Source organism: Hordeum vulgare, chromosome 1H (genome assembly GCF_904849725.1).
Source record: "Hordeum vulgare subsp. vulgare chromosome 1H, MorexV3_pseudomolecules_assembly, whole genome shotgun sequence".
NCBI lineage: Eukaryota > Viridiplantae > Streptophyta > Magnoliopsida > Poales > Poaceae > Hordeum > Hordeum vulgare.
In genome coordinates this window covers 456681204-456694321 of record NC_058518.1, presented here as the reverse complement: position 1 = coordinate 456694321, position 13118 = coordinate 456681204, and the positions used below count along the sequence as shown (strand labels likewise).

The window sequence follows — 13118 nt, the reverse complement described above, 5'->3', positions numbered from 1 at the left end:
TTACAAAGGAAGTACCGGATTTTCTTTGATTTTGACGACCAATAAATTTCCCCAAGTACACCTTAGTACCTACATCCAATTTATGCAAAAATCTTTTGGTCCATAGTTCAAAATCTTAAAACTGTTTTCAAAACCAAATTGGACCCGAAACCTCTTCCTTGCTTGTTACCTCTCCTGCCTTTCTTTAAAAATTCTAGAAAAAATCAGGGAGCCTCTAGTAGCCTGAGTAGATAAGCCCTCCAAGTTTCAGCCCCAGAAAAATTGTTTTGAACCTTCTGTCATTCAGTCAAGCACCTGGTGTGCACTATTGCTGGTCAAGATTCAGACTTTTAGTGTTCAGAGATTCAAACATTAAGAGTTCAGGTGAATTGCAGTGTCAATCTCTGCAGTAGCTGTAGTGGCATCTTGCCACTGTGCTCCTCCCTTATCCCCAGCGCCGCTCGTTCGTTTGGCCCATGGTGAGTGTCGGTAGCGAGCTGGCACATCGGCCGCAAAACCCTCCGCGACGGTAGAGCCGATCACTGCGGCCGTTAGTGAACCCCATCGAGGGTGAGCGCCATCCAGCACCGCCCTTTCCCTGTGGAGCCTACGCGTGGCCGCCCCCCAACGCGTGCTGCACAACCATCGGTGTGGCGTGAGCAGCACAAGGCGCGCTCCCTGCAGCCGTCGTGGCCGCCGGCTACTGTTCCCTCGATGATAGCCCCCCTGCTTAATCCTCTCGAGTTAGTGCAAAAATGAATCCCCTGTAAGTGTATTAGACAACCCCCAACGCCCTAAGCCCCTGCCGACCCCGCCGTTCGCCGTAATAGGCACCGGAGCTAACTCCGTCATGGCAACTGGCACGGAGCCCTTATAAATAGGAGGCCCACAACAGCCTAGCACCTGAGCACCTCTCCCCCTCCTCTCAGAACCGCGCTCAAGCCAAAAGAAAGCCCCGGGGAGGTCTTCTTCCCGGACTCCGGCTGCCTCGATCCGCCTCGGTCCCGACAAAATTCCCTCCGGTGAGTGGAGCTGAGCGCCTCAAAATTTGCCCGTAGCCTTGTGTTGATTCCACCCCCCTAAGTCGCGCCTCAATTTGATGGTAGGAGCTCTCTCTGGTGAGATCGTGTGACGTGCAAGGCTGCCGTCCGCCAGAGAAGAAGACGACGTCGGTGACGACCAGTTCCACCTGCCATCGATGCAGAAGGACACAATGAGTGCACATGTGCCCTTGGTTGCCCTTGCCATGCCTTGCATCATCGTCTGCGACCACCACAAGCCTCTGTCGCCGGTGGAAATTCAAATCTGACGGGTGGGATCCCCTCGTCAGGATCCTTTTCTTTTCTGAATCATTTTCCTGAAGGCGCCTTGCTACCGAATACGCCTTCCCCTTCTGGCCCCTATATTTTTCTAAAAACGCTTTCTTTTTTTCACTCTACCTCATGGGGAGTTTTTCTTTGATCACACATTAGTCGCTGGTGCCAATTCTTTCATATCTTTTAAACCACAAAAGCTTTTTCGGTGATTCTTTTTGAAAAAAAATCTTTTGCTGTCTAGTTTGTTTCTATATTTATTTAAAAATATTTGGAAACAATAATTTGAGCCCTAGCACTTACGATAGAATATGGTATGTGTGACATAGTTTTCGACGAGGGAAACGCCGCCGTCAACTTCACCGAGCTTGATCCCGACTATGTGGAACCAGGCAAGCATGTTTGAACTTTTGATGTGATGTTTGCTAATAAAATTTTATTAATCACCTGCTACATTAACTAACATCTTGCATATTACTTATATAACTCAATATGTGAGTATGAGGATTGATGTGGCTATGAGAGGCCGTGGATAGCCTAGTCACGCGGGACGCGATAGATTGTGGCCTGGTCATGCCGGATGCATGATCGTGGTGAGATAAAATTGAATAACTCCAGTAACGACCTAGATCGAGTCTTGTGAGTGTGTCAACTTTTCTTTCGTGCTGGCATAGTTTCTTCGGAAAGGGAATGCGGTGTAGTCGGTCGTGAACCTATTATCAGTTACATGCTGATATGTCTCCAACGTATCTATATTTTTGATGGTTCCATGCTATTATCTTGTCAACTTTGAATGTTTTGTATGCATGAATATGCTATTTTATATCTTTTTTGGGACTAACCTATTAACTCAGTGCCAAGTGCCAGTTTCTGTTTTTTTTCCCGTGTTTTTGACCTTTTCCAGAGAAGAATATTAAACAGAGTCCAAACGAAATAAAACTTGCAGGATGATTTTTTGCATAACAGAAGATACGCAGGGGACTTGAGAACCAAGGCAGGAGACCTCAGGGGAGATCACAAGCCCCCTAGCCGTGGCCTGGGGAGCGCCTGGCAGGCTTGTGGGCCCCACTTGGCTCCTTTGCCCTACCTCTTTCGCCTATAAATTCTCTAAATTCCCGAAACCAAAGAAGGGAGCCACGAAAATACTTTTACGCCGCCGCAAGCTTCTGCCTCCGCAAGATACCATCTGGGGACCGTTCTGGTGCCCTACCGGAGGGGGATTCGGACACGGAGGGCTTCTTAATCAACACCATTGCTTCTCCGATGATGCGTGAGTAGTTCACCATAGACCTTCGGGTCCAGAGCTAGTAGCTAGATGGCTTCTTCTCTCTATTGGATCTTCAATACAAAGTTCTCTATGATCTTCATGGAGATCTATCCGATGTAACCTTCTTTTGCCGTGTGGTTGTCGAGATCCGATGAATTATGGATTTATGATCAGATTATCTATGAATATTATTTGAGTCTTCTCTGATCTCTTATATGCATGATTTCGTATCCTTGTAATTGTCCTCGAGTTATGGGTTTCGTTTGGCCAACTTGATCTAGAATTCTTGCAATGGGAGAAGTGTTTGGTTTTGGGTTCATACCGTGCGGTGTCCTCACCTAGTGACAGAAGGGGTAGCGAGGCACGCATCATAATGTTGCCATCAAGGGTAAAAAGATGGGGTTTATATCATATTGCATGAATTTATCCCTCTACATCATGTCATATTGCTTAAGGTGTTACTCTGTTTGTTATGAACTCAATACACTAGATACATGCTGGATAGCGGTCGATGTGTGGAGTAATAGTAGTAGATGCAGAAAGTATCGGTATACTTGTCTCGGACATGATGCCTATATGTATGATCATTGCCTTAGATATCATCATGACTTTGCGCGATTCTATCAATTGCTCGATAGTAATTCGTTCACCCACCGTAATACTTGCTATCATGAGAGAAGCCTCTAGTGAACACTATGGCCCCCGGGTCTACTTCACATCATATATTCAGATCTACAAAATTACTTTGTTGCACTTTTCACCTTCAGATCTCACCTTGCAAATAATCGTGAAGGGATTGACAACCCCTTTATAGCGTTGGGTGCAAGTTTGTTTGTTTTTGTGCAGGTACATTGGTGCCTCATCTTGATACTCCTAATGGATTGATACCTTGGTTCTCAAACTGAGGGAAATACTTATCGCTGCTATGCTGCATCACCCTTTCCTCTTCAAGGAAAAAATCAACGCAAGCTCAAGAGGTAGCAAGAAGAATTTCTGGCGTCGTTGCCGGGGAGTATTCAAAGTGAAGCATATCCAAGTAACTATCGCAAACTCATCTCTTGCATTTACATTATTTGCCTTTTGCCTCTCGTTTTCCTCTCCCCCACTTCTGAAAAAACAAAATTTACAAAATATTTGCCTTTTTTGTTTGCCTTTCCTTTGCTTGTGTGTTATGTGCCTTCAATATGCTTGCATCTTTGCTTGCTAAGAATCTATTGATATGGATCCACATCCACTTGCTAATCTTTTCAAAAGACCAAATTATGATGAACAATTTGCTACTGAGTTGAGTGCACTTGGCTATCTCTATGAAGTTTTGTTTGAAAATCACGAATCTGAAAATTTTGATGAAGTGTTGAAACAAGAAAATTATAAAGTGGTTCATGATATCTGCTTGAATGAAAAACATGATTGCCATGTTGTTAGTATGAATTCTCTGGATATCTATGATGCCAATGATATGGAAAACCACAAGCTTGGGGATGCTATGCTTGATGAAGATGATATTTTTTTGTTTCCCAAGTTTTGGTGATGACCCTTATGCTATAATTGATCATGAAAAGAATGCTTTGTGTGATAGTTATATTGTAAGATTCCTTCATGATGTTACTGAAAATTATTATGAGAGAGGAACATATGCTTTTACATATTGCAATAATAGCAAGCTTCCTTTCTATGTGTTCAACGTTTTGAAGTTATGCTTGTTTTGCCTTCCTATGCTAGTTAATTCTTGTTTCCATAAATTGTTTGCTCACAAAATTCCTATGCATAGGAAGTATGTTAGAGTTAGATGTGATTTTCACATGCTTTATGATGCTCTTGTTGTGCTTCAATTCTTGTCTTTTGTGTGAGCATCATTGAATTATCAATGCCTAGGTAAGGGTGTTAAACGATAGCGCTTGTTGGGAGGCAACCCAATGAATAAATTTATTTTTGCTTTTTGATTTATGTTTTGTTGTGTCCACACCATCATAATTATGTTATGATTGTGTTTTTTGTGTTTTAATTTGTGTTTGTGCTAAGTAGAACCTTTATGATCAGTTTTGGTGATAGTTGTTTAATCATGCTGAAAAAGACAGAAACTTTGTGCTCACGAAATTATTTTTAATTCCTATCCAGAAAGAGATTTTGAGTTGATTCTTTTTTATGCTGGTTGATATGTGAATTTCCCTAATTTTAATATTTTTTTAGAATTTTCTGGATATCAGAGGTATACGAAGTATACATATTGCTACAGACTGGTCTGTTTTTGACAGATTCTGTTTTTGTTGTGTTGATTGCTTATTTTGATGAAACTACGGATAGTATCGGGGGGTACTAGCCATGGAAAAGTGAGAATACAGTAATATAACATCAATCTAAATAGAAATCAAGTTTACTACAGTACCTAAAGAGTGGTGGTTTGTTTTCTTATGCTAATGATATCATGAGTTTCTGTTTAAGTTTTGTGTTGTGAAGTTTTCAAGTTTTGGGTGATGTTCTCATGGACAATGAGATAAAGAGTGTAAAGATCTTAAGATTGGGTATTCCCAAGGCATCCCAAGCCAAATTCAAGGACACCAAAAAGCCTAAGCTTGGGGATGCCCCGGTAAGGCATCCCCTCTTTCGTTTTCAATCCATCGGTAACATTACTTGGAGCTATATTTTTATTCACTACATGATATGTGTTTTGCTTGGAGCGTCATGTATTATAGGAGTCTTTTATTTTTGTTTTGCCACAATCATCCTTGCTGCACACTTTTTTGAGATGGACATGCACTCATGGTGACTTTTCTAGAATACTCTTTGAGCTTCACTTATATCTTTTGAGTTAGGCAATTTAGCTCGCACGTGCTTCACTTATATCTTTCGAGCTATATAACTTTGCTCTAGTGCTTCACTTAGATCTTTTTAGAGCACGGTGGTGTCATATTTTGAAGAAATAAAAACTCTCGATCTTCACTTATATATTTTTGAGAGTGCTCTCTCTAAGTAACTTGGTAATTGGCGTGTGCTATGATAGGCATCCAAAGAGGATATAATAAAAACTTCCATATTCAAGTGCATTGATTAGTAAGAGAAGTTTGATTCTTCACAATTACTTTTGAGATATGAATATGGTAATATTAGAGTTATGTTAGTAGGGTGTTATGAATATAGAAATACTTGTGTTGAAGTTAGTGATTCCCGTGGCATGCACATATGGTGAACCGCTATGTTAGGAAGTTGTAGCATAACTGATTTATTGATTGTCATCCTTTGTGTGGCGGTCGGGATGGCGCGATGGTTAACACCTACCAACCCTTCCCCTAGGAGTATGCGTTTAACACTTTGTTTCGATTACTAAAAAAACTTTCGCAATAAGTATATGAGTTCTTCATGACTAATGTGAGTTCATGGATTATACGCACTCTCACCCTTCCACCATTGCTAGCCTCTCTAGTGCCGCGCAACTTTCGCCGGTGCACAAACCCACCATATACCTTCCTCAAAACAGCCACCATACCTACCTATTATGGAATTTTCATAGCCATTCCGAGATATATTGTCATGTAACTCCCACCGTTCCGTCTCATGACAGGTGCCGTCACTTTCATATTGCCATTGCATGATCGTAAGATAGCTAGCGAGATGTTTCAACGTCATACGGTAAGCTAGATCGTTGCACATCCCGGTACACTGCGGAGGCATTTCCTATAGAGTCATCATTGTTCTAAGTATTGAGTTGTAAGTAAATAAAAGTGTGATGATCATCATTATTAGAACATTGTCCCATGTGAGTAAATAAAAAAAAAGAGGCCAAAGATGCCCACCAAAAAAATGAACAAAAAGAGGCCAAAGAGCACAAACAAAAAAAATGATGATGAGAGAAAAAGAGAGAAGGCACAGTGCTACTATCTTTTTCCAAACTTGTGCTTCAAAACAACACCATGTTCTTCATGATAGAGAATCTCTTGTTTTGTCACTCCATATACTAGTGGGAATTTTCATTATATAACTTGGCTTGTATATTCCAATGATGGGCTTCCTCAAAAATTGCCCTAGGTCTTCGTGAGCAAGCAAGTTGGGTGCACACCCACTAGTTTTCCTTTTGAGCTTTCACACACTTATAGATCTTGTGCATCTGTTGCATGGCAATCCCTATTCATTCACATTGATTTCTATTGATGGGAATCTCCATAGCCCGTTGATACGCCGAGTCGATGTGACCATCTCCTCCTTTTTGCCTCACAACCTCCACCACACTCTATTCCACCCATAGTGCTGTATCCATGGCTCACGCTCATGTATTGCATGAGAGTTGAAAAAGTTTGAGAAAGTAAGAGTGCGAAAACAATTACTTGGGCAATACCGGGGTTGTGCATGATTTAAATTCGTTGTATGGGGATGATGGAGCATAGCCAGACTATATGATTTTGTAGGGATAACTTTCTTTGGCCTTGTTATTTCAAAAGTTCATGATCACTTTGCTAGTATGCTTGAAGTATTATTGTTTTCATGACAATAGTAAACTATTGTTTTGAATCTTACGGATATGAACATTCATGCCACAAGAAATAAGTTACAAAGGACAAATATGTTAGGTAGCATTCCACATCAAAAATTCAGTCTTTATCACTTCCCTACTCGAGGACGAGTAGGAGTTAGCCTTGGGGGTGCTTGATACGTCGCCAACGTATCTATAATTTTTTATGGTTCCATGCTATTATCTTGTCAAGTTCGGATGTTTTGTATGCATGAATATGCTATTTTATACCTTTTTTGGGACTAACCTATTAACTCAGTGCCAAGTGCCAGTTTCTGTTTTTTCCGTGTTTTCGACCTTTTCCAAAGAAGAATATTAAACGGAGTCCAAACGGAATAAAACCTGCGGGATGATTTTTCCCATAATAGAAGATACGCAGGGGACTTGAGAACCAAGGCAGGAGACCTCGGGGGAGATCACAAGCCCCCTAGCCGCGGCCTGGGGTGGCCACGCGTGGCAGGCTTGTGGGCCCCACATGGGTCCTTTGCCCTACCTCACTACTAGAAAAAGGTTATTAGTGGCGCACCACTTTTTGCTATTAATGGCGCACTATAGGTGCACCACTATTACCACGCCACTAGTAACAAATACTAATGGCGCACCTCTGGTGCGCCATTAGTATTGCAGGTAACAGTGGTGCACCTTGTAGTGCGCCATTACTAGTAACAAATAGCAATGGCGCACCTCTGGTGCGCTAGTGGTAACTTTTTTTTTGATTTTTTTTTGAATTTTAAGGCGGGAAAATAGTAGTGGCGCACCGTCTAACCCCCACCGTGCGCCATTGCTATTTTTGAATTATGAATTTGGATCCGGATCTAGATCTGGCTCATTTTTTTGTTCTTTTTTGTTGCTTGATTTGTTTTGGATCTGGTACGTTCTTTCTGCCGGGGGAGCTCCACATGTGGACGAAAGTAGAGGAGGAGGGAGGAGAGACCGTGAGGAGGAGAGGAGGGAGGATAGACCGTGAGGATCAGGAGAGGAGGGAGGAGAGACCGTGAGGAGGATAGGAGGGAGGAGAGACCGTGAGGAGGATAGGAGGGAGGAGAGACCGTGAGGATCAGGAGAGGGGGAGGAGGAGGTCGCCGGAGAGGAGGAGGAGGACCGTGAGCAGGAGAGGAAGGAGGAGCACCGTGAGGAGCAGAGGAGGGAGGAGGAAGTCGCCGGAGGAGGAGCACCGTGAGGAGGAGAGGAGGGAGGAGGAGGTCGCCAGAGGAGGAGCACCGTGAGGAGGAGGTCATCGGAGGAGGAGCACCGTGAGGAGGAGGTCACCGGAGGAGGAGCACCGTGAGGAGGAGGTCACCGGAGGAGGAGAACCATGAGGAGGAGGAGGTTGCTGGAGAGGAGGAGATGGAGTGGAGGAGAGGAGGAGAAGAATGAAGGTGTAAGTGGGTGGCCGACCCTTTTGAACTTGTGTCCCAACTTAGCACTGGCGCACCTTGCACTAGTGCGCCATTGCTATTTTTTTGAATTGTGAAGGCGGGAAAATAGTAGTGGCGCACTATTCACTGATGCTCCATTGCTATTTTTTTTCGATTTTTTTGCCTCCAGATCTTAAAAGCATCATAACTTTTTTCTGTTAGGTTTTTGGGGATTCAAAAAATCTTCAAAACCCCGTTGAATTCGGATGTAATTTTTTGAGTAGATGATTTTTCATATAAAAAACTTTTTCATCGGAGGCCGTATGCAAAAGTTACGGGCATTTTACCGAAACACGACGACCTTTTGCAAAAAAAATCAAAATTCATGTTTGTTAATTTTCCTAACAACTAGAACACATAACACATGGGCATCTATTTTTTGAACTTTTTTGAATTTTTTATCATTTTATTTTATTTTTTAAAAAACCTAAAAGGCAATCCACGCGCGGGGGGGGGGGGGGGGGGGGGTTGTGTGTGTGTGACGTTAGTAATGGCGCACCACACCTAGGTGCGCCACTACTATGTAGTATAGAGTGGCACACCTAGGTGTGGTGCGCCATTGCTATGTCTGGTGTGGGGGGGGGGATGGACCAAAAAATGGCAATGGCGCACTACTCATGTGGTGCGCTATTAGTAAAAACATAGCAATGACGCACCTGATTGTGGTGCGCCACTGCTATATAGCAGTGGCGCACCACCATCATGGTGCGCCACTAATAGTAATATTGGGGATAAGCCTTTTTCTAGTAGTGCCTCTTTCGCCTATAAATTCTCTAAATTCCCGAAACCAAAGAAGGGAGCCATGAAAATACTTTTCCGCCGCCGCAAGCTTCTGTCTCCGCAAGATCCCATCTGGGGACCGTTCTAGTGCCCTGCCGGAGGGGGATTCGGACACGGAGGGCTTCTTCATCAACACCATTTCCTCTCCGATGATGCGTGAGTAGTTCACCACAGACCTTCGGGTCCCTAGCTAGTAGCTAGATGGCTTCTTCTCTCTCTTGGATCTTCAATACAAAGTTCTCCATGATCTTCATGGAGATCTATCCAATGTAACCTTGTTTTGCGGTGTGTTTGTCGAGATCCGATAAATTGTGGATTTATGATCAGATTATCTATGAATATCATTCGAGTCTCCTCTGATCTCTTATATGCATGATTTCGTATCCTTGTAATTCTCTTCGAGTTATGGGTTTTGTTTGGCCAACTTGATCTATAATTCTTGCAATGGGAGAAGTGCTTGGTTTTGGGTTCATACCGTGCGGTGTCCTCACCTAGTGACAGAAGGGGTAGCGAGGCACGCATCATAATGTTGCCATCAAGGGTAAAAAGATGGGGTTTATATCATATTGCATGAATTTATCCCTCTACATCGTGTCATCTTGCTTAAGGCGTTACTCTGTTTGTTATGAACTCAATAGACTAGATGCATGCTGGATAACGGTCGATGTGTGGAGTAATAGTAGTAGATGCAGAAAGTATCGGTCTACTTGTCTCGGACGTGATGCCTATATGTATGATCATTGCCTTAGATATCATCATGAATTTGCGCCATTCTATCAATTGCTCGACAGTAATTCGTTGACCCACCGTAATACTTGCTATCATGAGAGAAGCCTCTAGTGAACACTATGGCCCCCGGGTCTACTTCACATCATATATTCAGATCTACAAAATTACTTTGTTGCACTTTTCACCTTCAGATCTCACCTTGCAAATAAACATGAAGGGATTGACAACCCCTTTATAGTGTTGGTTGCAAGTTTGTTTGTTTTTGCGCAAGTACATTGGTGCCTCATCTTGATACTCCTACTGGATTGATACCTTGGTTCTCAAACTGAGGGAAATACTTATCGCTACTGTGCTGCATCACCCTTTCCTCTTCAAGGGAAAAACCAACGCAAGCTCAAGAGGTAGCACATGCCAAGTAGAAGGGTTGGGATGAAGGTATCCATGGCCTAGGCTAAATCCAGTCATCCGGTCAGGGGGGCATGGGTGTTTCCGGTCTGGGTCCGAGAGGGAGGGCACTCCCTTTTAGCGTGCGATGTAAATTCAATCCCATGCTTGTCGAGGTTGGAGCCTCCCCGTCTTATGGATTTTCCCTGGCAGTGTAGCTCGGGTGAGACCGGTTTTGGCGGGTGTTAAAATGGGTGTGTACTGGTTCTGAGTGTTTGCTTCGAAAATACCGTACGCGGGATTAGTCCTGGTGACTATTGGAACCCTTTGGATGTGGGTAAAGAGTACACCCTCTGCAGAGTCAAAACTATTCGAGTAGCCGTGTCCACGGTCAAGGACGACTGGTTGACAGGTCAAGTGTCGGTCCCTCGAGCACAAGTTTTGGTTTATAAATATTGGTTATGAACATGTGACGGTGATGTGGGAAATTAACTTGATGGAAACCTAGTTGACTGCAATATCCTCAAGGTTGGTTCTACCATCCGTATAATCCTTTGTTATTTATTTATGCCCTTTGTGTGGTGTCGCTAAGATGCCCGAATGTGGCTTGTTATTTATTTATGCCCTTTTTGTGGCGTCGCTAAGATGCTTGCTGTGGCTTGTTATTTATTTCTGTCTTTTTTGTGGTGTCACTAAGATGCCCGACTATGGCTTGTTATTTATTTATGCCCTTTCTATGGCGTCGCTAAGATGCCCTATTGCGGATTGTTATATTATTATGCCCTTTATGCGGTGTCGCTTAGACGCCCGATGATGGTTATTTATTCTACATGTTAACCTTTTGAGGCGTCGCTTCAGACACCTGATCGGTGCATTTTATTTTCCGCTTGAATATTTCGGGAGGATTACCGAGTGACTTATCTATTCTACCTTAACTGCTATTAATACCTTTATCATGATAACTATGACATTCAAGCATGCATATTAAAATAACTGCATGCATCTTATATTTTGTGCAAACTGTTTGCGAGTACTTCAAAGTACTCAGTGGCTTGTTGATGTGGCAAATATGGATGAAGACTCGTCCTTATCACTACCTCCCGTGCCACGTTCCGTACACCAGTCACTATGCTTTTGGCTGCCCAAGAGGAGAGGATGATGAGGCCATTGGGATGCTGGTGCAGTACCTCATGGCCTTGGAGTCAACCTCGACTTAGTGGATGACTTGGTGGCTGCTCGTATGGAGGCTCACATGCGTCCCCATAACAGAACTGAGCTTCTTTGTCTCGCACCACCCCGGTCATGCCCCTCCTCCTCAGCTTCGTGCACTCCATCAGCCCAGCTAGTTCGCCGCCAGCTACCTACACTTGAGGAATTCAATCAAGTCATCGCTCCTACCCCCATTTGAGTTGTCCTTCCTACTAGCCCAGTTCATGCTTCGCCGCCTCGCACCGTCCTCCTAGAGCCCGTGCAGGAGGTAGTGGAGTCCCTAGCACCTCCTCTGAGACTTACCCTCGGCCAGCTGATCTAGTTTGCTTCCACCTCCACCTAGAGATGGTGCAACAGTACGTCAGTACGCTTGTATGATATGTATGATTGTGTGCTCTTAGACTAGAGAGAAGTAGTTGTGTTGCATCATGTAAGATCAGGAGAAGTGCACTAGCATAAATAACATGTGAGGCATGCGAGAGTATGTTATGAGTGATATATGTATAATTATGCGTGATGTAAGATATGTACCGCGATCCTTCTCTAAACTTGACAGTTGTTTTATGAAAAATATTTGGTGTTTTCCCTTGGCTGAGAAAATTTTACTTTCCTCTTAAACTCGGATTTCTCATCTGGCTTTTGCAACATTAACCCAGCTTTGAGAAATGAGCCATTCCTGGACACGCTCCATGCCAAGACTCCAAGGAGAGAATTAGTCTGTTGAGACAGGTAATGATTTCACTCAAGGGCAGTCAAGCCAACAAGAAAGAAACACAGTGTTTTTGCAAGTTTGTCTCCTATATGAGTAGAGCCAACACAACATCAAGAAATGATGAGTCAGCTCATGAATATGGGAAATCAGCGTAGACCACAACAACAACACTCCATATTGGCTAAGTTACAGAAGATCCGTCCATCGACTTTCTCACACACTGATAAGCCAATGGAGGTCGATGATTGGCTACGTGATATTGAGAGAAAGCTTATTACTGCTCAATGTTCCGACCATGAGAAGGTGCTTTACGCACCTCACTATCTAATTGGAGCCGCAACCTCGTGGTGGGAAAATATCCTCCACGTGCATCCAAACGAGAACAACATCACGTGGGCTGAGTTCAAAGAAAGATTTCATTGGGTGCACATTCCCAATAGCATCATTAAGATTAAGAAAAGGGAGTTCAAGGACCTCAAGCAACGGAGTTCCACTGTAATGCAGTACCTGGACCAACTTAATCAACTATCTTGTTATGCAAGTGAAGACTATAAGGCAGAAGAGAAGAAAATGGAGAAGTTCCTTGATGGACTCTGTTGGGGATATTACCTGCGGGTAACCCGCCCTTAGTGGGCCGGGTCGCCAAAGGGGCGACTTACCATTTACCGCGCGTCTCGTGGCCCAGAAGCCGGATGGCGGTTCTAGAGGTCGTGCGGATGATGGATTACCAAGATAGCTCCTGATCGTGGAGGACACGGCGACTTAGAGATAAGTAAAGCCACAAAGAGTACGATGGCAGGACTTTGTAAACCCTAGGGCCTCG

The 13118-nt window shown here is 43.6% G+C and overlaps 1 long non-coding RNA gene across 1 annotated transcript; it reads left to right on the top strand.

The window, feature by feature from the left end:
* Positions 1-744: 744 nt before the first annotated feature.
* On the top strand, positions 745-2095 carry LOC123414230. The gene is made up of 3 exons (XR_006614274.1): positions 745-1001; positions 1086-1291; positions 1622-2095. It is a non-coding gene; the product is annotated as an uncharacterized LOC123414230 (long non-coding RNA).
* The last annotated feature ends 11023 nt before the right edge of the window (positions 2096-13118 follow it).